Consider the following 22687-nt stretch of genomic DNA (forward strand, 5'->3'; position numbering starts at 1 on the left):
GGTTCTGTCTTAAGGTTAAGTCTTAGGGTTAAGTCTTAAGGTTATGTTTTAAAAGCTGTAGTCTCAGGGTTAAGACTTAGGGATCAGTCCTAAGGGTTAAAGGGTTAAGTCTTAAGGTTAAGACTCAGGGTTATGTCTTAGGGTTAAGTCGTAGGTTTAAGTCTCAGGGTTAAGTCTTAGGGTTACCTCTTAAGGTTAAGACCTAAATTTAAGACTTAGGGTTAAGTCTTAAGGATAAGTCTTAAATTTAAGTCTTAGGGTTAAACCTTAAGTCGTACGGTTAAGTCTTAAATTTAAAGTGTTCTGGTTATGTCTTAAGGTTAAGTCTTTGTGTTAAGTCTTAAGGTTAAATCTTAAGTCCTAGGCTTTGAGTCTTAGGGTTAAGTCTTAAGTTTAAGTCTTTGGGATACGTCTTAGGGTTAAGTGTCAGGGTTAAGAGTTATGTTTAATACTCAAGTTTAAATCTTAGGGTTAAGTCTTAAAGTTCAGTCTTAAATTTAAGTCTCAGTGTTGTCTTCGGTTAGGTTATAGTGTTAAGTCTTAGGGTTACGTCCTAAGGTTCAGTCTTATATTAAATTCTCAGGGTTAAATCTTAGGGATAAGTCTTAAGGTTAAGCCTCAGTATTATGTCTTAAGATTCAGTCTTAAATTTAAGTCTTAATAATAAGGCTTAAGGTTAAGTCTTGGGGATAAGTCTTAGGGTTAAGTCTTAAAGTTAAATCTTAGGGTTAAGTCTTAAGGTTAAGTCTCAGGGTTAAGTCTTAGTATGAAGTCTTAGGGTTAAGTCTTATGGTTAAGTCCTAAATTTAAGTCTTAGGGGTTATGTCTTAGGGATAAGTCTTAAGGTGAAGTCTTAGGATCAAGTCTTAAGGTGATGTCATTATGGGAACAAGTAGGGTTAAGTTTTAGGATTATTTCTTAGGGTTAAGTCTTAATGTTAAGTGTCAGGTTAAGTCTTAGAGTTATGTCTTATGGTTACCTCTTAATGTTATGTCTTAGGGTTAAGTTATAAGGTTAAGTCTAAGGTTTAAGTCCTAAGGTTGAGTGTTAAGTTTGAATATTAAAGTTAAGTCTTAAGGTTAAGACTTAGGGTTAAGTCTTACAGTTAAGTCTTTAGGGTTAAGTCTTAGGCTTAAGTCTTAGGGTAAAATCTTAAGGTTAAGTCTTAGGGTTATGTCTTAGGGATAAGTCTTAAGGTGAAGTCTTAGGATCAAGTCTTAAGGTGATGTCATTATGGTAACAAGTAGGGTTAAGTTTTAGGATTATTTCTTAGGGTTAAGTCTTAATGTTAAGTGTCAGGTTAAGTCTTAGAGTTATGTCTTATGGTTACCTCTTAATGTTATGTCTTAGGGTTAAGTTATAAGGTTAAGTCTAAGGTTTAAGTCCTAAGGTTGAGTGTTAAGTTTGAATATTAAAGTTAAGTCTTAAGGTTAAGACTTAGGGTTAAGTCTTACAGTTAAGTCTTTAGGGTTAAGTCTTAGGCTTAAGTCTTTAGAGTTAAGTCTTAGACTTAAATCTTAGGGTAAAATATTAAGGTTAAGTCTTAGGGTTATGTCTTAGGGATAAGTCTTAAGGTGAAGTCTTAGGATCAAGTCTTAAGGTGATGTCATTATGGTAACAAGTAGGGTTAAGTTTTAGGATTATTTCTTAGGGTTAAGTCTTAATGTTAAGTGTCAGGTTAAGTCTTAGAGTTATGTCTTATGGTTACCTCTTAATGTTATGTCTTAGGGTTAAGTTATAAGGTTAAGTCTAAGGTTTAAGTCCTAAGGTTGAGTGTTAAGTTTGAATATTAAAGTTAAGTCTTAAGGTTAAGACTTAGGGTTAAGTCTTACAGTTAAGTCTTTAGGGTTAAGTCTTAGGCTTAAGTCTTAGGGTAAAATCTTAAGGTTAAGTCTTAGTGTTAAGTCTTATATTTAAGTCTTAACGTCAAGTCTTAAGGTTTAGCCTTAAGGTTAAGTTTTAGGGTTAAGTCTTAGGCTTGATTTTTATGGATAAGTCTTAGGTTTAAGTCTCAGGGTTGAGTCCTAAGGTTAGAGTCATAGGGTTAAGTCTTAAAGTTAAGTCTTAAGGTTAATTCTTACGGTTATATCTTCGGTTTAAGTCTTAAGGTTAAATCTTAATCTTAAATATTAAGGTTACATCTTAGGGTTAGTTATTAAGTCTTAGGTTTAAGTCTCAGGGATAAGTCTTAAGTTTAAGTCTTAGGGTTAAGTCTTCAGGTTGATCCTTAAGGTTAAGCCTTAGCGTTAAGTCTTAGGGTTAAGTCTTACGGTGAAGTCTTAAGGATAAGTCTTATGATTAAAGTGTTGGGGTTAAGTCAAAATGGTAAATCTTAAGGTTAAGTCTTATGCCAAAGTCTCAGGTTTATGTGTTAGGGTTATGTCTTAAGGTTAAGTCTTGGGGATAAATCTTAGTGTTAATTCTTAGTGTCAAATCTTAAGTTTAAATCTTTTGGTTATGCTTACGTTTAAATCTTATGGTTGAGTCTTATGGTTATGTCTTAAGGTTAAGTTTTAGTGTTAAGTCTTAGGGTTAAGTCTTAAGGTTAGGTCTTAGATTTAAGTCTCACGGCTAAGTCTTAGGCTTAAGACCCAGGGTTAAGTCGTTAGGTTCTGTCTTAAGGTTAAGTCTTAGGGTTAAGTCTTAAGGTTATGTTTTAAAAGCTGTAGTCTCAGGGTTAAGACTTAGGGATCAGTCCTAAGGGTTAAAGGGTTAAGTCTTAAGGTTAAGACTCAGGGTTATGTCTTAGGGTTAAGTCGTAGGTTTAAGTCTCAGGGTTAAGTCTTAGGGTTAAGACCTAAATTTAAGACTTAGGGTTAAGTCTTAAGGATAAGTCTTAAATTTAAGTCTTAGGGTTAAACCTTAAGGTTAAGTCGTACGGTTAAGTCTTAAATTTAAAGTGTTCTGGTTATGTCTTAAGGTTAAGTCTTTGTGTTAAGTCTTAAGGTTAAATCTTAAGTCCTAGGCTTTGAGTCTTAGGGTTAAGTCTTAAGTTTAAGTCTTTGGGATACGTCTTAGGGTTAAGTGTCAGGGTTAAGAGTTATGTTTAATTCTCAAGTTTAAATCTTAGGGTTAAGTCTTAAAGTTCAGTCTTAAATTTAAGTCTCAGTGTTGTCTTCGGTTAGGTTATAGTGTTAAGTCTTAGGGTTACGTCCTAAGGTTCAGTCTTATATTAAATTCTCAGGGTTAAATCTTAGGGATAAGTCTTAAGGTTAAGCCTCAGTATTATGTCTTAAGATTCAGTCTTAAATTTAAGTCTTAATAATAAGGCTTAAGGTTAAGTCTTGGGGATAAGTCTTAGGGTTAAGTCTTAAAGTTAAATCTTAGGGTTAAGTCTTAAGGTTAAGTCTCAGGGTTAAGTCTTAGTATGAAGTCTTAGGGTTAAGTCTTATGGTTAAGTCCTAAATTTAAGTCTTAGGGGTTATGTCTTAGGGATAAGTCTTAAGGTGAAGTCTTAGGATCAAGTCTTAAGGTGATGTCATTATGGGAACAAGTAGGGTTAAGTTTTAGGATTATTTCTTAGGGTTAAGTCTTAATGTTAAGTGTCAGGTTAAGTCTTAGAGTTATGTCTTATGGTTACCTCTTAATGTTATGTCTTAGGGTTAAGTTATAAGGTTAAGTCTAAGGTTTAAGTCCTAAGGTTGAGTGTTAAGTTTGAATATTAAAGTTAAGTCTTAAGGTTAAGACTTAGGGTTAAGTCTTACAGTTAAGTCTTTAGGGTTAAGTCTTAGGCTTAAGTCTTTAGAGTTAAGTCTTAGACTTAAATCTTAGGGTAAAATATTAAGGTTAAGTCTTAGGGTTATGTCTTAGGGATAAGTCTTAAGGTGAAGTCTTAGGATCAAGTCTTAAGGTGATGTCATTATGGTAACAAGTAGGGTTAAGTTTTAGGATTATTTCTTAGGGTTAAGTCTTAATGTTAAGTGTCAGGTTAAGTCTTAGAGTTATGTCTTATGGTTACCTCTTAATGTTATGTCTTAGGGTTAAGTTATAAGGTTAAGTCTAAGGTTTAAGTCCTAAGGTTGAGTGTTAAGTTTGAATATTAAAGTTAAGTCTTAAGGTTAAGACTTAGGGTTAAGTCTTACAGTTAAGTCTTTAGGGTTAAGTCTTAGGCTTAAGTCTTAGGGTAAAATCTTAAGGTTAAGTCTTAGTGTTAAGTCTTATATTTAAGTCTTAACGTCAAGTCTTAAGGTTTAGCCTTAAGGTTAAGTTTTAGGGTTAAGTCTTAGGCTTGATTTTTATGGACAAGTCTTAGGTTTAAGTCTCAGGGTTGAGTCCTAAGGTTAGAGTCATAGGGCTAAGTCTTAAAGTTAAGTCTTAAGGTTAATTCTTACGGTTATATCTTCGGTTTAAGTCTTAAGGTTAAATCTTAATCTTAAATATTAAGGTTACATCTTAGGGTTAGGTATTAAGTCTTAGGTTTAAGTCTCAGGGTTAAGTCTTAGGGATAAGTCTTAAGTTTAAGTCTTAGGGTTAAGTCTTCAGGTTGATCCTTAAGGTTAAGCCTTAGCGTTAAGTCTTAGGGTTAAGTCTTACGGTGAAGTCTTAAGGATAAGTCTTATGATTAAGTGTTGGGGTTAAGTCAAAATGGTAAATCTTAAGGTTAAGTCTTATGCCAAAGTCTCAGGTTTATGTGTTAGGGTTATGTCTTAAGGTTAAGTCTTGGGGATAAATCTTAGTGTTAATTCTTAGTGTCAAATCTTAAGTTTAAATCTTTTGGTTATGCTTACGTTTAAATCTTATGGTTGAGTCTTATGGTTATGTCTTAAGGTTAAGTTTTAGTGTTAAGTCTTAGGGTTAAGTCTTAAGGTTAGGTCTTAGATTTAAGTCTCACGGCTAAGTCTTAGGCTTAAGACCCAGGGTTAAGTCGTTAGGTTCTGTCTTAAGGTTAAGTCTTAGGGTTAAGTCTTAAGGTTATGTTTTAAAAGCTGTAGTCTCAGGGTTAAGACTTAGGGATCAGTCCTAAGGGTTAAAGGGTTAAGTCTTAAGGTTAAGACTCAGGGTTATGTCTTAGGGTTAAGTCGTAGGTTTAAGTCTCAGGGTTAAGTCTTAGGGTTAAGACCTAAATTTAAGACTTAGGGTTAAGTCTTAAGGATAAGTCTTAAATTTAAGTCTTAGGGTTAAACCTTAAGGTTAAGTCGTACGGTTAAGTCTTAAATTTAAAGTGTTCTGGTTATGTCTTAAGGTTAAGTCTTTGTGTTAAGTCTTAAGGTTAAATCTTAAGTCCTAGGCTTTGAGTCTTAGGGTTAAGTCTTAAGTTTAAGTCTTTGGGATACGTCTTAGGGTTAAGTGTCAGGGTTAAGAGTTATGTTTAATTCTCAAGTTTAAATCTTAGGGTTAAGTCTTAAAGTTCAGTCTTAAATTTAAGTCTCAGTGTTGTCTTCGGTTAGGTTATAGTGTTAAGTCTTAGGGTTACGTCCTAAGGTTCAGTCTTATATTAAATTGTCAGGGTTAAATCTTAGGGATAAGTCTTAAGGTTAAGCCTCAGTATTATGTCTTAAGATTCAGTCTTAAATTTAAGTCTTAATAATAAGGCTTAAGGTTAAGTCTTGGGGATAAGTCTTAGGGTTAAGTCTTAAAGTTAAATCTTAGGGTTAAGTCTTAAGGTTAAGTCTCAGGGTTAAGTCTTAGTATGAAGTCTTAGGGTTAAGTCTTATGGTTAAGTCCTAAATTTAAGTCTTAGGGGTTATGTCTTAGGGATAAGTCTTAAGGTGAAGTCTTAGGATCAAGTCTTAAGGTGATGTCATTATGGGAACAAGTAGGGTTAAGTTTTAGGATTATTTCTTAGGGTTAAGTCTTAATGTTAAGTGTCAGGTTAAGTCTTAGAGTTATGTCTTATGGTTACCTCTTAATGTTATGTCTTAGGGTTAAGTTATAAGGTTAAGTCTAAGGTTTAAGTCCTAAGGTTGAGTGTTAAGTTTGAATATTAAAGTTAAGTCTTAAGGTTAAGACTTAGGGTTAAGTCTTACAGTTAAGTCTTTAGGGTTAAGTCTTAGGCTTAAGTCTTAGGGTAAAATCTTAAGGTTAAGTCTTAGTGTTAAGTCTTATATTTAAGTCTTAACGTCAAGTCTTAAGGTTTAGCCTTAAGGTTAAGTTTTAGGGTTAAGTCTTAGGCTTGATTTTTATGGACAAGTCTTAGGTTTAAGTCTCAGGGTTGAGTCCTAAGGTTAGAGTCATAGGGCTAAGTCTTAAAGTTAAGTCTTAAGGTTAATTCTTACGGTTATATCTTCGGTTTAAGTCTTAAGGTTAAATCTTAATCTTAAATATTAAGGTTACATCTTAGGGTTAGGTATTAAGTCTTAGGTTTAAGTCTCAGGGTTAAGTCTTAGGGATAAGTCTTAAGTTTAAGTCTTAGGGTTAAGTCTTCAGGTTGATCCTTAAGGTTAAGCCTTAGCGTTAAGTCTTAGGGTTAAGTCTTACGGTGAAGTCTTAAGGATAAGTCTTATGATTAAGTGTTGGGGTTAAGTCAAAATGGTAAATCTTAAGGTTAAGTCTTATGCCAAAGTCTCAGGTTTATGTGTTAGGGTTATGTCTTAAGGTTAAGTCTTGGGGATAAATCTTAGTGTTAATTCTTAGTGTCAAATCTTAAGTTTAAATCTTTTGGTTATGCTTACGTTTAAATCTTATGGTTGAGTCTTATGGTTATGTCTTAAGGTTAAGTTTTAGTGTTAAGTCTTAAGGTTAGGTCTTAGATTTAAGTCTCACGGCTAAGTCTTAGGCTTAAGACCCAGGGTTAAGTCGTTAGGTTCTGTCTTAAGGTTAAGTCTTAGGGTTAAGTCTTAAGGTTATGTTTTAAAAGCTGTAGTCTCAGGGTTAAGACTTAGGGATCAGTCCTAAGGGTTAAAGGGTTAAGTCTTAAGGTTAAGACTCAGGGTTATGTCTTAGGGTTAAGTCGTAGGTTTAAGTCTCAGGGTTAAGTCTTAGGGTTACCTCTTAAGGTTAAGACCTAAATTTAAGACTTAGGGTTAAGTCTTAAGGATAAGTCTTAAATTTAAGTCTTAGGGTTAAACCTTAAGGTTAAGTCGTACGGTTAAGTCTTAAATTTAAAGTGTTCTGGTTATGTCTTAAGGTTAAGTCTTTGTGTTAAGTCTTAAGGTTAAATCTTAAGTCCTAGGCTTTGAGTCTTAGGGTTAAGTCTTAAGTTTAAGTCTTTGGGATACGTCTTAGGGTTAAGTGTCAGGGTTAAGAGTTATGTTTAATTCTCAAGTTTAAATCTTAGGGTTAAGTCTTAAAGTTCAGTCTTAAATTTAAGTCTCAGTGTTGTCTTCGGTTAGGTTATAGTGTTAAGTCTTAGGGTTACGTCCTAAGGTTCAGTCTTATATTAAATTCTCAGGGTTAAATCTTAGGGATAAGTCTTAAGGTTAAGCCTCAGTATTATGTCTTAAGATTCAGTCTTAAATTTAAGTCTTAATAATAAGGCTTAAGGTTAAGTCTTGGGGATAAGTCTTAGGGTTAAGTCTTAAAGTTAAATCTTAGGGTTAAGTCTTAAGGTTAAGTCTCAGGGTTAAGTCTTAGTATGAAGTCTTAGGGTTAAGTCCTAAATTTAAGTCTTAGGGGTTATGTCTTAGGGATAAGTCTTAAGGTGAAGTCTTAGGATCAAGTCTTAAGGTGATGTCATTATGGTAACAAGTAGGGTTAAGTTTTAGGATTATTTCTTAGGGTTAAGTCTTAATGTTAAGTGTCAGGTTAAGTCTTAGAGTTATGTCTTATGGTTACCTCTTAATGTTATGTCTTAGGGTTAAGTTATAAGGTTAAGTCTAAGGTTTAAGTCCTAAGGTTGAGTGTTAAGTTTGAATATTAAAGTTAAGTCTTAAGGTTAAGACTTAGGGTTAAGTCTTACAGTTAAGTCTTTAGGGTTAAGTCTTAGGCTTAAGGCTTTAGGGTTAAGTCTTAGGGTAAACTATTAAGGTTAAGACTTAGGGTTATGTCTTAGGGATAAGTCTTAAGGTGAAGTCTTAGGATCAAGTCTTAAGGTGATGTCATTATGGTAACAAGTAGGGTTAAGTTTTAGGATTATTTCTTAGGGTTAAGTCTTAATGTTAAGTGTCAGGTTAAGTCTTAGAGTTATGTCTTATGGTTACCTCTTAATGTTATGTCTTAGGGTTAAGTTATAAGGTTAAGTCTAAGGTTTAAGTCCTAAGGTTGAGTGTTAAGTTTGAATATTAAAGTTAAGTCTTAAGGTTAAGACTTAGGGTTAAGTCTTACAGTTAAGTCTTTAGGGTTAAGTCTTAGGCTTAAGTCTTAGGGTAAAATCTTAAGGTTAAGTCTTAGTGTTAAGTCTTATATTTAAGTCTTAACGTCAAGTCTTAAGGTTTAGCCTTAAGGTTAAGTTTTAGGGTTAAGTCTTAGGCTTGATTTTTATGGATAAGTCTTAGGTTTAAGTCTCAGGGTTGAGTCCTAAGGTTAGAGTCATAGGGTTAAGTCTTAAAGTTAAGTCTTAAGGTTAATTCTTACGGTTATATCTTCGGTTTAAGCCTTAAGGTTAAATCTTAATCTTAAATATTAAGGTTACATCTTAGGGTTAGGTATTAAGTCTTAGGTTTAAGTCTCAGGGTTAAGTCTTAGGGTTAAGACCTAAATTTAAGACTTAGGGTTAAGTCTTAAGGATAAGTCTTAAATTTAAGTCTTAGGGTTAAACCTTAAGGTTAAGTCGTACGGTTAAGTCTTAAATTTAAAGTGTTCTGGTTATGTCTTAAGGTTAAGTCTTTGTGTTAAGTCTTAAGGTTAAATCTTAAGTCCTAGGCTTTGAGTCTTAGGGTTAAGTCTTAAGTTTAAGTCTTTGGGATACGTCTTAGGGTTAAGTGTCAGGGTTAAGAGTTATGTTTAATTCTCAAGTTTAAATCTTAGGGTTAAGTCTCAAAGTTCAGTCTTAAATTTAAGTCTCAGTGTTGTCTTCGGTTAGGTTATAGTGTTAAGTCTTAGGGTTACGTCCTAAGGTTCAGTCTTATATTAAATTCTCAGGGTTAAATCTTAGGGATAAGTCTTAAGGTTAAGCCTCAGTATTATGTCTTAAGATTCAGTCTTAAATTTAAGTCTTAATAATAAGGCTTAAGGTTAAGTCTTGGGGATAAGTCTTAGGGTTAAGTCTTAAAGTTAAATCTTAGGGTTAAGTCTTAAGGTTAAGTCTCAGGGTTAAGTCTTAGTATGAAGTCTTAGGGTTAAGTCTTATGGTTAAGTCCTAAATTTAAGTCTTAGGGGTTATGTCTTAGGGATAAGTCTTAAGGTGAAGTCTTAGGATCAAGTCTTAAGGTGATGTCATTATGGGAACAAGTAGGGTTAAGTTTTAGGATTATTTCTTAGGGTTAAGTCTTAATGTTAAGTGTCAGGTTAAGTCTTAGAGTTATGTCTTATGGTTACCTCTTAATGTTATGTCTTAGGGTTAAGTTATAAGGTTAAGTCTAAGGTTTAAGTCCTAAGGTTGAGTGTTAAGTTTGAATATTAAAGTTAAGTCTTAAGGTTAAGACTTAGGGTTAAGTCTTACAGTTAAGTCTTTAGGGTTAAGTCTTAGGCTTAAGTCTTAGGGTAAAATCTTAAGGTTAAGTCTTAGTGTTAAGTCTTATATTTAAGTCTTAACGTCAAGTCTTAAGGTTTAGCCTTAAGGTTAAGTTTTAGGGTTAAGTCTTAGGCTTGATTTTTATGGACAAGTCTTAGGTTTAAGTCTCAGGGTTGAGTCCTAAGGTTAGAGTCATAGGGCTAAGTCTTAAAGTTAAGTCTTAAGGTTAATTCTTACGGTTATATCTTCGGTTTAAGTCTTAAGGTTAAATCTTAATCTTAAATATTAAGGTTACATCTTAGGGTTAGGTATTAAGTCTTAGGTTTAAGTCTCAGGGTTAAGTCTTAGGGATAAGTCTTAAGTTTAAGTCTTAGGGTTAAGTCTTCAGGTTGATCCTTAAGGTTAAGCCTTAGCGTTAAGTCTTAGGGTTAAGTCTTACGGTGAAGTCTTAAGGATAAGTCTTATGATTAAGTGTTGGGGTTAAGTCAAAATGGTAAATCTTAAGGTTAAGTCTTATGCCAAAGTCTCAGGTTTATGTGTTAGGGTTATGTCTTAAGGTTAAGTCTTGGGGATAAATCTTAGTGTTAATTCTTAGTGTCAAATCTTAAGTTTAAATCTTTTGGTTATGCTTACGTTTAAATCTTATGGTTGAGTCTTATGGTTATGTCTTAAGGTTAAGTTTTAGTGTTAAGTCTTAAGGTTAGGTCTTAGATTTAAGTCTCACGGCTAAGTCTTAGGCTTAAGACCCAGGGTTAAGTCGTTAGGTTCTGTCTTAAGGTTAAGTCTTAGGGTTAAGTCTTAAGGTTATGTTTTAAAAGCTGTAGTCTCAGGGTTAAGACTTAGGGATCAGTCCTAAGGGTTAAAGGGTTAAGTCTTAAGGTTAAGACTCAGGGTTATGTCTTAGGGTTAAGTCGTAGGTTTAAGTCTCAGGGTTAAGTCTTAGGGTTACCTCTTAAGGTTAAGACCTAAATTTAAGACTTAGGGTTAAGTCTTAAGGATAAGTCTTAAATTTAAGTCTTAGGGTTAAACCTTAAGGTTAAGTCGTACGGTTAAGTCTTAAATTTAAAGTGTTCTGGTTATGTCTTAAGGTTAAGTCTTTGTGTTAAGTCTTAAGGTTAAATCTTAAGTCCTAGGCTTTGAGTCTTAGGGTTAAGTCTTAAGTTTAAGTCTTTGGGATACGTCTTAGGGTTAAGTGTCAGGGTTAAGAGTTATGTTTAATTCTCAAGTTTAAATCTTAGGGTTAAGTCTTAAAGTTCAGTCTTAAATTTAAGTCTCAGTGTTGTCTTCGGTTAGGTTATAGTGTTAAGTCTTAGGGTTACGTCCTAAGGTTCAGTCTTATATTAAATTCTCAGGGTTAAATCTTAGGGATAAGTCTTAAGGTTAAGCCTCAGTATTATGTCTTAAGATTCAGTCTTAAATTTAAGTCTTAATAATAAGGCTTAAGGTTAAGTCTTGGGGATAAGTCTTAGGGTTAAGTCTTAAAGTTAAATCTTAGGGTTAAGTCTTAAGGTTAAGTCTCAGGGTTAAGTCTTAGTATGAAGTCTTAGGGTTAAGTCCTAAATTTAAGTCTTAGGGGTTATGTCTTAGGGATAAGTCTTAAGGTGAAGTCTTAGGATCAAGTCTTAAGGTGATGTCATTATGGTAACAAGTAGGGTTAAGTTTTAGGATTATTTCTTAGGGTTAAGTCTTAATGTTAAGTGTCAGGTTAAGTCTTAGAGTTATGTCTTATGGTTACCTCTTAATGTTATGTCTTAGGGTTAAGTTATAAGGTTAAGTCTAAGGTTTAAGTCCTAAGGTTGAGTGTTAAGTTTGAATATTAAAGTTAAGTCTTAAGGTTAAGACTTAGGGTTAAGTCTTACAGTTAAGTCTTTAGGGTTAAGTCTTAGGCTTAAGGCTTTAGGGTTAAGTCTTAGGGTAAACTATTAAGGTTAAGACTTAGGGTTATGTCTTAGGGATAAGTCTTAAGGTGAAGTCTTAGGATCAAGTCTTAAGGTGATGTCATTATGGGAACAAGTAGGGTTAAGTTTTAGGATTATTTCTTAGGGTTAAGTCTTAATGTTAAGTGTCAGGTTAAGTCTTAGAGTTATGTCTTATGGTTACCTCTTAATGTTATGTCTTAGGGTTAAGTTATAAGGTTAAGTCTAAGGTTTAAGTCCTAAGGTTGAGTGTTAAGTTTGAATATTAAAGTTAAGTCTTAAGGTTAAGACTTAGGGTTAAGTCTTACAGTTAAGTCTTTAGGGTTAAGTCTTAGGCTTAAGTCTTAGGGTAAAATCTTAAGGTTAAGTCTTAGTGTTAAGTCTTATATTTAAGTCTTAACGTCAAGTCTTAAGGTTTAGCCTTAAGGTTAAGTTTTAGGGTTAAGTCTTAGGCTTGATTTTTATGGACAAGTCTTAGGTTTAAGTCTCAGGGTTGAGTCCTAAGGTTAGAGTCATAGGGCTAAGTCTTAAAGTTAAGTCTTAAGGTTAATTCTTACGGTTATATCTTCGGTTTAAGTCTTAAGGTTAAATCTTAATCTTAAATATTAAGGTTACATCTTAGGGTTAGGTATTAAGTCTTAGGTTTAAGTCTCAGGGTTAAGTCTTAGGGATAAGTCTTAAGTTTAAGTCTTAGGGTTAAGTCTTCAGGTTGATCCTTAAGGTTAAGCCTTAGCGTTAAGTCTTAGGGTTAAGTCTTACGGTGAAGTCTTAAGGATAAGTCTTATGATTAAGTGTTGGGGTTAAGTCAAAATGGTAAATCTTAAGGTTAAGTCTTATGCCAAAGTCTCAGGTTTATGTGTTAGGGTTATGTCTTAAGGTTAAGTCTTGGGGATAAATCTTAGTGTTAATTCTTAGTGTCAAATCTTAAGTTTAAATCTTTTGGTTATGCTTACGTTTAAATCTTATGGTTGAGTCTTATGGTTATGTCTTAAGGTTAAGTTTTAGTGTTAAGTCTTAGGGTTAAGTCTTAAGGTTAGGTCTTAGATTTAAGTCTCACGGCTAAGTCTTAGGCTTAAGACCCAGGGTTAAGTCGTTAGGTTCTGTCTTAAGGTTAAGTCTTAGGGTTAAGTCTTAAGGTTATGTTTTAAAAGCTGTAGTCTCAGGGTTAAGACTTAGGGATCAGTCCTAAGGGTTAAAGGGTTAAGTCTTAAGGTTAAGACTCAGGGTTATGTCTTAGGGTTAAGTCGTAGGTTTAAGTCTCAGGGTTAAGTCTTAGGGTTAAGACCTAAATTTAAGACTTAGGGTTAAGTCTTAAGGATAAGTCTTAAATTTAAGTCTTAGGGTTAAACCTTAAGGTTAAGTCGTACGGTTAAGTCTTAAATTTAAAGTGTTCTGGTTATGTCTTAAGGTTAAGTCTTTGTGTTAAGTCTTAAGGTTAAATCTTAAGTCCTAGGCTTTGAGTCTTAGGGTTAAGTCTTAAGTTTAAGTCTTTGGGATACGTCTTAGGGTTAAGTGTCAGGGTTAAGAGTTATGTTTAATTCTCAAGTTTAAATCTTAGGGTTAAGTCTTAAAGTTCAGTCTTAAATTTAAGTCTCAGTGTTGTCTTCGGTTAGGTTATAGTGTTAAGTCTTAGGGTTACGTCCTAAGGTTCAGTCTTATATTAAATTCTCAGGGTTAAATCTTAGGGATAAGTCTTAAGGTTAAGCCTCAGTATTATGTCTTAAGATTCAGTCTTAAATTTAAGTCTTAATAATAAGGCTTAAGGTTAAGTCTTGGGGATAAGTCTTAGGGTTAAGTCTTAAAGTTAAATCTTAGGGTTAAGTCTTAAGGTTAAGTCTCAGGGTTAAGTCTTAGTATGAAGTCTTAGGGTTAAGTCTTATGGTTAAGTCCTAAATTTAAGTCTTAGGGGTTATGTCTTAGGGATAAGTCTTAAGGTGAAGTCTTAGGATCAAGTCTTAAGGTGATGTCATTATGGGAACAAGTAGGGTTAAGTTTTAGGATTATTTCTTAGGGTTAAGTCTTAATGTTAAGTGTCAGGTTAAGTCTTAGAGTTATGTCTTATGGTTACCTCTTAATGTTATGTCTTAGGGTTAAGTTATAAGGTTAAGTCTAAGGTTTAAGTCCTAAGGTTGAGTGTTAAGTTTGAATATTAAAGTTAAGTCTTAAGGTTAAGACTTAGGGTTAAGTCTTACAGTTAAGTCTTTAGGGTTAAGTCTTAGGCTTAAGTCTTTAGAGTTAAGTCTTAGACTTAAATCTTAGGGTAAAATATTAAGGTTAAGTCTTAGGGTTATGTCTTAGGGATAAGTCTTAAGGTGAAGTCTTAGGATCAAGTCTTAAGGTGATGTCATTATGGTAACAAGTAGGGTTAAGTTTTAGGATTATTTCTTAGGGTTAAGTCTTAATGTTAAGTGTCAGGTTAAGTCTTAGAGTTATGTCTTATGGTTACCTCTTAATGTTATGTCTTAGGGTTAAGTTATAAGGTTAAGTCTAAGGTTTAAGTCCTAAGGTTGAGTGTTAAGTTTGAATATTAAAGTTAAGTCTTAAGGTTAAGACTTAGGGTTAAGTCTTACAGTTAAGTCTTTAGGGTTAAGTCTTAGGCTTAAGTCTTAGGGTAAAATCTTAAGGTTAAGTCTTAGTGTTAAGTCTTATATTTAAGTCTTAACGTCAAGTCTTAAGGTTTAGCCTTAAGGTTAAGTTTTAGGGTTAAGTCTTAGGCTTGATTTTTATGGATAAGTCTTAGGTTTAAGTCTCAGGGTTGAGTCCTAAGGTTAGAGTCATAGGGTTAAGTCTTAAAGTTAAGTCTTAAGGTTAATTCTTACGGTTATATCTTCGGTTTAAGCCTTAAGGTTAAATCTTAATCTTAAATATTAAGGTTACATCTTAGGGTTAGGTATTAAGTCTTAGGTTTAAGTCTCAGGGTTAAGTCTTAGGGTTAAGACCTAAATTTAAGACTTAGGGTTAAGTCTTAAGGATAAGTCTTAAATTTAAGTCTTAGGGTTAAACCTTAAGGTTAAGTCGTACGGTTAAGTCTTAAATTTAAAGTGTTCTGGTTATGTCTTAAGGTTAAGTCTTTGTGTTAAGTCTTAAGGTTAAATCTTAAGTCCTAGGCTTTGAGTCTTAGGGTTAAGTCTTAAGTTTAAGTCTTTGGGATACGTCTTAGGGTTAAGTGTCAGGGTTAAGAGTTATGTTTAATTCTCAAGTTTAAATCTTAGGGTTAAGTCTCAAAGTTCAGTCTTAAATTTAAGTCTCAGTGTTGTCTTCGGTTAGGTTATAGTGTTAAGTCTTAGGGTTACGTCCTAAGGTTCAGTCTTATATTAAATTCTCAGGGTTAAATCTTAGGGATAAGTCTTAAGGTTAAGCCTCAGTATTATGTCTTAAGATTCAGTCTTAAATTTAAGTCTTAATAATAAGGCTTAAGGTTAAGTCTTGGGGATAAGTCTTAGGGTTAAGTCTTAAAGTTAAATCTTAGGGTTAAGTCTTAAGGTTAAGTCTCAGGGTTAAGTCTTAGTATGAAGTCTTAGGGTTAAGTCTTATGGTTAAGTCCTAAATTTAAGTCTTAGGGGTTATGTCTTAGGGATAAGTCTTAAGGTGAAGTCTTAGGATCAAGTCTTAAGGTGATGTCATTATGGGAACAAGTAGGGTTAAGTTTTAGGATTATTTCTTAGGGTTAAGTCTTAATGTTAAGTGTCAGGTTAAGTCTTAGAGTTATGTCTTATGGTTACCTCTTAATGTTATGTCTTAGGGTTAAGTTATAAGGTTAAGTCTAAGGTTTAAGTCCTAAGGTTGAGTGTTAAGTTTGAATATTAAAGTTAAGTCTTAAGGTTAAGACTTAGGGTTAAGTCTTACAGTTAAGTCTTTAGGGTTAAGTCTTAGGCTTAAGTCTTAGGGTAAAATCTTAAGGTTAAGTCTTAGTGTTAAGTCTTATATTTAAGTCTTAACGTCAAGTCTTAAGGTTTAGCCTTAAGGTTAAGTTTTAGGGTTAAGTCTTAGGCTTGATTTTTATGGACAAGTCTTAGGTTTAAGTCTCAGGGTTGAGTCCTAAGGTTAGAGTCATAGGGCTAAGTCTTAAAGTTAAGTCTTAAGGTTAATTCTTACGGTTATATCTTCGGTTTAAGTCTTAAGGTTAAATCTTAATCTTAAATATTAAGGTTACATCTTAGGGTTAGGTATTAAGTCTTAGGTTTAAGTCTCAGGGTTAAGTCTTAGGGATAAGTCTTAAGTTTAAGTCTTAGGGTTAAGTCTTCAGGTTGATCCTTAAGGTTAAGCCTTAGCGTTAAGTCTTAGGGTTAAGTCTTACGGTGAAGTCTTAAGGATAAGTCTTATGATTAAGTGTTGGGGTTAAGTCAAAATGGTAAATCTTAAGGTTAAGTCTTATGCCAAAGTCTCAGGTTTATGTGTTAGGGTTATGTCTTAAGGTTAAGTCTTGGGGATAAATCTTAGTGTTAATTCTTAGTGTCAAATCTTAAGTTTAAATCTTTTGGTTATGCTTACGTTTAAATCTTATGGTTGAGTCTTATGGTTATGTCTTAAGGTTAAGTTTTAGTGTTAAGTCTTAAGGTTAGGTCTTAGATTTAAGTCTCACGGCTAAGTCTTAGGCTTAAGACCCAGGGTTAAGTCGTTAGGTTCTGTCTTAAGGTTAAGTCTTAGGGTTAAGTCTTAAGGTTATGTTTTAAAAGCTGTAGTCTCAGGGTTAAGACTTAGGGATCAGTCCTAAGGGTTAAAGGGTTAAGTCTTAAGGTTAAGACTCAGGGTTATGTCTTAGGGTTAAGTCGTAGGTTTAAGTCTCAGGGTTAAGTCTTAGGGTTAAGACCTAAATTTAAGACTTAGGGTTAAGTCTTAAGGATAAGTCTTAAATTTAAGTCTTAGGGTTAAACCTTAAGGTTAAGTCGTACGGTTAAGTCTTAAATTTAAAGTGTTCTGGTTATGTCTTAAGGTTAAGTCTTTGTGTTAAGTCTTAAGGTTAAATCTTAAGTCCTAGGCTTTGAGTCTTAGGGTTAAGTCTTAAGTTTAAGTCTTTGGGATACGTCTTAGGGTTAAGTGTCAGGGTTAAGAGTTATGTTTAATTCTCAAGTTTAAATCTTAGGGTTAAGTCTTAAAGTTCAGTCTTAAATTTAAGTCTCAGTGTTGTCTTCGGTTAGGTTATAGTGTTAAGTCTTAGGGTTACGTCCTAAGGTTCAGTCTTATATTAAATTCTCAGGGTTAAATCTTAGGGATAAGTCTTAAGGTTAAGCCTCAGTATTATGTCTTAAGATTCAGTCTTAAATTTAAGTCTTAATAATAAGGCTTAAGGTTAAGTCTTGGGGATAAGTCTTAGGGTTAAGTCTTAAAGTTAAATCTTAGGGTTAAGTCTTAAGGTTAAGTCTCAGGGTTAAGTCTTAGTATGAAGTCTTAGGGTTAAGTCCTAAATTTAAGTCTTAGGGGTTATGTCTTAGGGATAAGTCTTAAGGTGAAGTCTTAGGATCAAGTCTTAAGGTGATGTCATTATGGTAACAAGTAGGGTTAAGTTTTAGGATTATTTCTTAGGGTTAAGTCTTAATGTTAAGTGTCAGGTTAAGTCTTAGAGTTATGTCTTATGGTTACCTCTTAATGTTATGTCTTAGGGTTAAGTTATAAGGTTAAGTCTAAGGTTTAAGTCCTAAGGTTGAGTGTTAAGTTTGAATATTAAAGTTAAGTCTTAAGGTTAAGACTTAGGGTTAAGTCTTACAGTTAAGTCTTTAGGGTTAAGTCTTAGGCTTAAGGCTTTAGGGTTAAGTCTTAGGGTAAACTATTAAGGTTAAGACTTAGGGTTATGTCTTAGGGATAAGTCTTAAGGTGAAGTCTTAGGATCAAGTCTTAAGGTGATGTCATTATGGGAACAAGTAGGGTTAAGTTTTAGGATTATTTCTTAGGGTTAAGTCTTAATGTTAAGTGTCAGGTTAAGTCTTAGAGTTATGTCTTATGGTTACCTCTTAATGTTATGTCTTAGGGTTAAGTTATAAGGTTAAGTCTAAGGTTTAAGTCCTAAGGTTGAGTGTTAAGTTTGAATATTAAAGTTAAGTCTTATGGTTAAGACTTAGGGTTAAGTCTTACAGTTAAGTCTTTAGGGTTAAGTCTTAGGCTTAAGTCTTAGGGTAAAATCTTAAGGTTAAGTCTTAGTGTTAAGTCTTATATTTAAGTCTTAACGTCAAGTCTTAAGGTTTAGCCTTAAGGTTAAGTTTTAGGGTTAAGTCTTAGGCTTGATTTTTATGGACAAGTCTTAGGTTTAAGTCTCAGGGTTGAGTCCTAAGGTTAGAGTCATAGGGCTAAGTCTTAAAGTTAAGTCTTAAGGTTAATTCTTACGGTTATATCTTCGGTTTAAGTCTTAAGGTTAAATCTTAATCTTAAATATTAAGGTTACATCTTAGGGTTAGGTATTAAGTCTTAGGTTTAAGTCTCAGGGTTAAGTCTTAGGGATAAGTCTTAAGTTTAAGTCTTAGGGTTAAGTCTTCAGGTTGATCCTTAAGGTTAAGCCTTAGCGTTAAGTCTTAGGGTTAAGTCTTACGGTGAAGTCTTAAGGATAAGTCTTATGATTAAGTGTTGGGGTTAAGTCAAAATGGTAAATCTTAAGGTTAAGTCTTATGCCAAAGTCTCAGGTTTATGTGTTAGGGTTATGTCTTAAGGTTAAGTCTTGGGGATAAATCTTAGTGTTAATTCTTAGTGTCAAATCTTAAGTTTAAATCTTTTGGTTATGCTTACGTTTAAATCTTATGGTTGAGTCTTATGGTTATGTCTTAAGGTTAAGTTTTAGTGTTAAGTCTTAGGGTTAAGTCTTAAGGTTAGGTCTTAGATTTAAGTCTCACGGCTAAGTCTTAGGCTTAAGACCCAGGGTTAAGTCGTTAGGTTCTGTCTTAAGGTTAAGTCTTAGGGTTAAGTCTTAAGGTTATGTTTTAAAAGCTGTAGTCTCAGGGTTAAGACTTAGGGATCAGTCCTAAGGGTTAAAGGGTTAAGTCTTAAGGTTAAGACTCAGGGTTATGTCTTAGGGTTAAGTCGTAGGTTTAAGTCTCAGGGTTAAGTCTTAGGGTTAAGACCTAAATTTAAGACTTAGGGTTAAGTCTTAAGGATAAGTCTTAAATTTAAGTCTTAGGGTTAAACCTTAAGGTTAAGTCGTACGGTTAAGTCTTAAATTTAAAGTGTTCTGGTTATGTCTTAAGGTTAAGTCTTTGTGTTAAGTCTTAAGGTTAAATCTTAAGTCCTAGGCTTTGAGTCTTAGGGTTAAGTCTTAAGTTTAAGTCTTTGGGATACGTCTTAGGGTTAAGTGTCAGGGTTAAGAGTTATGTTTAATTCTCAAGTTTAAATCTTAGGGTTAAGTCTTAAAGTTCAGTCTTAAATTTAAGTCTCAGTGTTGTCTTCGGTTAGGTTATAGTGTTAAGTCTTAGGGTTACGTCCTAAGGTTCAGTCTTATATTAAATTCTCAGGGTTAAATCTTAGGGATAAGTCTTAAGGTTAAGCCTCAGTATTATGTCTTAAGATTCAGTCTTAAATTTAAGTCTTAATAATAAGGCTTAAGGTTAAGTCTTGGGGATAAGTCTTAGGGTTAAGTCTTAAAGTTAAATCTTAGGGTTAAGTCTTAAGGTTAAGTCTCAGGGTTAAGTCTTAGTATGAAGTCTTAGGGTTAAGTCTTATGGTTAAGTCCTAAATTTAAGTCTTAGGGGTTATGTCTTAGGGATAAGTCTTAAGGTGAAGTCTTAGGATCAAGTCTTAAGGTGATGTCATTATGGGAACAAGTAGGGTTAAGTTTTAGGATTATTTCTTAGGGTTAAGTCTTAATGTTAAGTGTCAGGTTAAGTCTTAGAGTTATGTCTTATGGTTACCTCTTAATGTTATGTCTTAGGGTTAAGTTATAAGGTTAAGTCTAAGGTTTAAGTCCTAAGGTTGAGTGTTAAGTTTGAATATTAAAGTTAAGTCTTAAGGTTAAGACTTAGGGTTAAGTCTTACAGTTAAGTCTTTAGGGTTAAGTCTTAGGCTTAAGTCTTTAGAGTTAAGTCTTAGACTTAAATCTTAGGGTAAAATATTAAGGTTAAGTCTTAGGGTTATGTCTTAGGGATAAGTCTTAAGGTGAAGTCTTAGGATCAAGTCTTAAGGTGATGTCATTATGGTAACAAGTAGGGTTAAGTTTTAGGATTATTTCTTAGGGTTAAGTCTTAATGTTAAGTGTCAGGTTAAGTCTTAGAGTTATGTCTTATGGTTACCTCTTAATGTTATGTCTTAGGGTTAAGTTATAAGGTTAAGTCTAAGGTTTAAGTCCTAAGGTTGAGTGTTAAGTTTGAATATTAAAGTTAAGTCTTAAGGTTAAGACTTAGGGTTAAGTCTTACAGTTAAGTCTTTAGGGTTAAGTCTTAGGCTTAAGTCTTAGGGTAAAATCTTAAGGTTAAGTCTTAGTGTTAAGTCTTATATTTAAGTCTTAACGTCAAGTCTTAAGGTTTAGCCTTAAGGTTAAGTTTTAGGGTTAAGTCTTAGGCTTGATTTTTATGGACAAGTCTTAGGTTTAAGTCTCAGGGTTGAGTCCTAAGGTTAGAGTCATAGGGCTAAGTCTTAAAGTTAAGTCTTAAGGTTAATTCTTACGGTTATATCTTCGGTTTAAGTCTTAAGGTTAAATCTTAATCTTAAATATTAAGGTTACATCTTAGGGTTAGGTATTAAGTCTTAGGTTTAAGTCTCAGGGTTAAGTCTTAGGGATAAGTCTTAAGTTTAAGTCTTAGGGTTAAGTCTTCAGGTTGATCCTTAAGGTTAAGCCTTAGCGTTAAGTCTTAGGGTTAAGTCTTACGGTGAAGTCTTAAGGATAAGTCTTATGATTAAGTGTTGGGGTTAAGTCAAAATGGTAAATCTTAAGGTTAAGTCTTATGCCAAAGTCTCAGGTTTATGTGTTAGGGTTATGTCTTAAGGTTAAGTCTTGGGGATAAATCTTAGTGTTAATTCTTAGTGTCAAATCTTAAGTTTAAATCTTTTGGTTATGCTTACGTTTAAATCTTATGGTTGAGTCTTATGGTTATGTCTTAAGGTTAAGTTTTAGTGTTAAGTCTTAGGGTTAAGTCTTAAGGTTAGGTCTTAGATTTAAGTCTCACGGCTAAGTCTTAGGCTTAAGACCCAGGGTTAAGTCGTTAGGTTCTGTCTTAAGGTTAAGTCTTAGGGTTAAGTCTTAAGGTTATGTTTTAAAAGCTGTAGTCTCAGGGTTAAGACTTAGGGATCAGTCCTAAGGGTTAAAGGGTTAAGTCTTAAGGTTAAGACTCAGGGTTATGTCTTAGGGTTAAGTCGTAGGTTTAAGTCTCAGGGTTAAGTCTTAGGGTTAAGACCTAAATTTAAGACTTAGGGTTAAGTCTTAAGGATAAGTCTTAAATTTAAGTCTTAGGGTTAAACCTTAAGGTTAAGTCGTACGGTTAAGTCTTAAATTTAAAGTGTTCTGGTTATGTCTTAAGGTTAAGTCTTTGTGTTAAGTCTTAAGGTTAAATCTTAAGTCCTAGGCTTTGAGTCTTAGGGTTAAGTCTTAAGTTTAAGTCTTTGGGATACGTCTTAGGGTTAAGTGTCAGGGTTAAGAGTTATGTTTAATTCTCAAGTTTAAATCTTAGGGTTAAGTCTTAAAGTTCAGTCTTAAATTTAAGTCTCAGTGTTGTCTTCGGTTAGGTTATAGTGTTAAGTCTTAGGGTTACGTCCTAAGGTTCAGTCTTATATTAAATTGTCAGGGTTAAATCTTAGGGATAAGTCTTAAGGTTAAGCCTCAGTATTATGTCTTAAGATTCAGTCTTAAATTTAAGTCTTAATAATAAGGCTTAAGGTTAAGTCTTGGGGATAAGTCTTAGGGTTAAGTCTTAAAGTTAAATCTTAGGGTTAAGTCTTAAGGTTAAGTCTCAGGGTTAAGTCTTAGTATGAAGTCTTAGGGTTAAGTCTTATGGTTAAGTCCTAAATTTAAGTCTTAGGGGTTATGTCTTAGGGATAAGTCTTAAGGTGAAGTCTTAGGATCAAGTCTTAAGGTGATGTCATTATGGGAACAAGTAGGGTTAAGTTTTAGGATTATTTCTTAGGGTTAAGTCTTAATGTTAAGTGTCAGGTTAAGTCTTAGAGTTATGTCTTATGGTTACCTCTTAATGTTATGTCTTAGGGTTAAGTTATAAGGTTAAGTCTAAGGTTTAAGTCCTAAGGTTGAGTGTTAAGTTTGAATATTAAAGTTAAGTCTTAAGGTTAAGACTTAGGGTTAAGTCTTACAGTTAAGTCTTTAGGGTTAAGTCTTAGGCTTAAGTCTTAGGGTAAAATCTTAAGGTTAAGTCTTAGTGTTAAGTCTTATATTTAAGTCTTAACGTCAAGTCTTAAGGTTTAGCCTTAAGGTTAAGTTTTAGGGTTAAGTCTTAGGCTTGATTTTTATGGACAAGTCTTAGGTTTAAGTCTCAGGGTTGAGTCCTAAGGTTAGAGTCATAGGGCTAAGTCTTAAAGTTAAGTCTTAAGGTTAATTCTTACGGTTATATCTTCGGTTTAAGTCTTAAGGTTAAATCTTAATCTTAAATATTAAGGTTACATCTTAGGGTTAGGTATTAAGTCTTAGGTTTAAGTCTCAGGGTTAAGTCTTAGGGATAAGTCTTAAGTTTAAGTCTTAGGGTTAAGTCTTCAGGTTGATCCTTAAGGTTAAGCCTTAGCGTTAAGTCTTAGGGTTAAGTCTTACGGTGAAGTCTTAAGGATAAGTCTTATGATTAAGTGTTGGGGTTAAGTCAAAATGGTAAATCTTAAGGTTAAGTCTTATGCCAAAGTCTCAGGTTTATGTGTTAGGGTTATGTCTTAAGGTTAAGTCTTGGGGATAAATCTTAGTGTTAATTCTTAGTGTCAAATCTTAAGTTTAAATCTTTTGGTTATGCTTACGTTTAAATCTTATGGTTGAGTCTTATGGTTATGTCTTAAGGTTAAGTTTTAGTGTTAAGTCTTAAGGTTAGGTCTTAGATTTAAGTCTCACGGCTAAGTCTTAGGCTTAAGACCCAGGGTTAAGTCGTTAGGTTCTGTCTTAAGGTTAAGTCTTAGGGTTAAGTCTTAAGGTTATGTTTTAAAAGCTGTAGTCTCAGGGTTAAGACTTAGGGATCAGTCCTAAGGGTTAAAGGGTTAAGTCTTAAGGTTAAGACTCAGGGTTATGTCTTAGGGTTAAGTCGTAGGTTTAAGTCTCAGGGTTAAGTCTTAGGGTTACCTCTTAAGGTTAAGACCTAAATTTAAGACTTAGGGTTAAGTCTTAAGGATAAGTCTTAAATTTAAGTCTTAGGGTTAAACCTTAAGGTTAAGTCGTACGGTTAAG

Source organism: Falco punctatus, assembly GCF_963210335.1.
Source record: "Falco punctatus genome assembly, chromosome: Z".
Classification (NCBI taxonomy): domain Eukaryota; kingdom Metazoa; phylum Chordata; class Aves; order Falconiformes; family Falconidae; genus Falco; species Falco punctatus.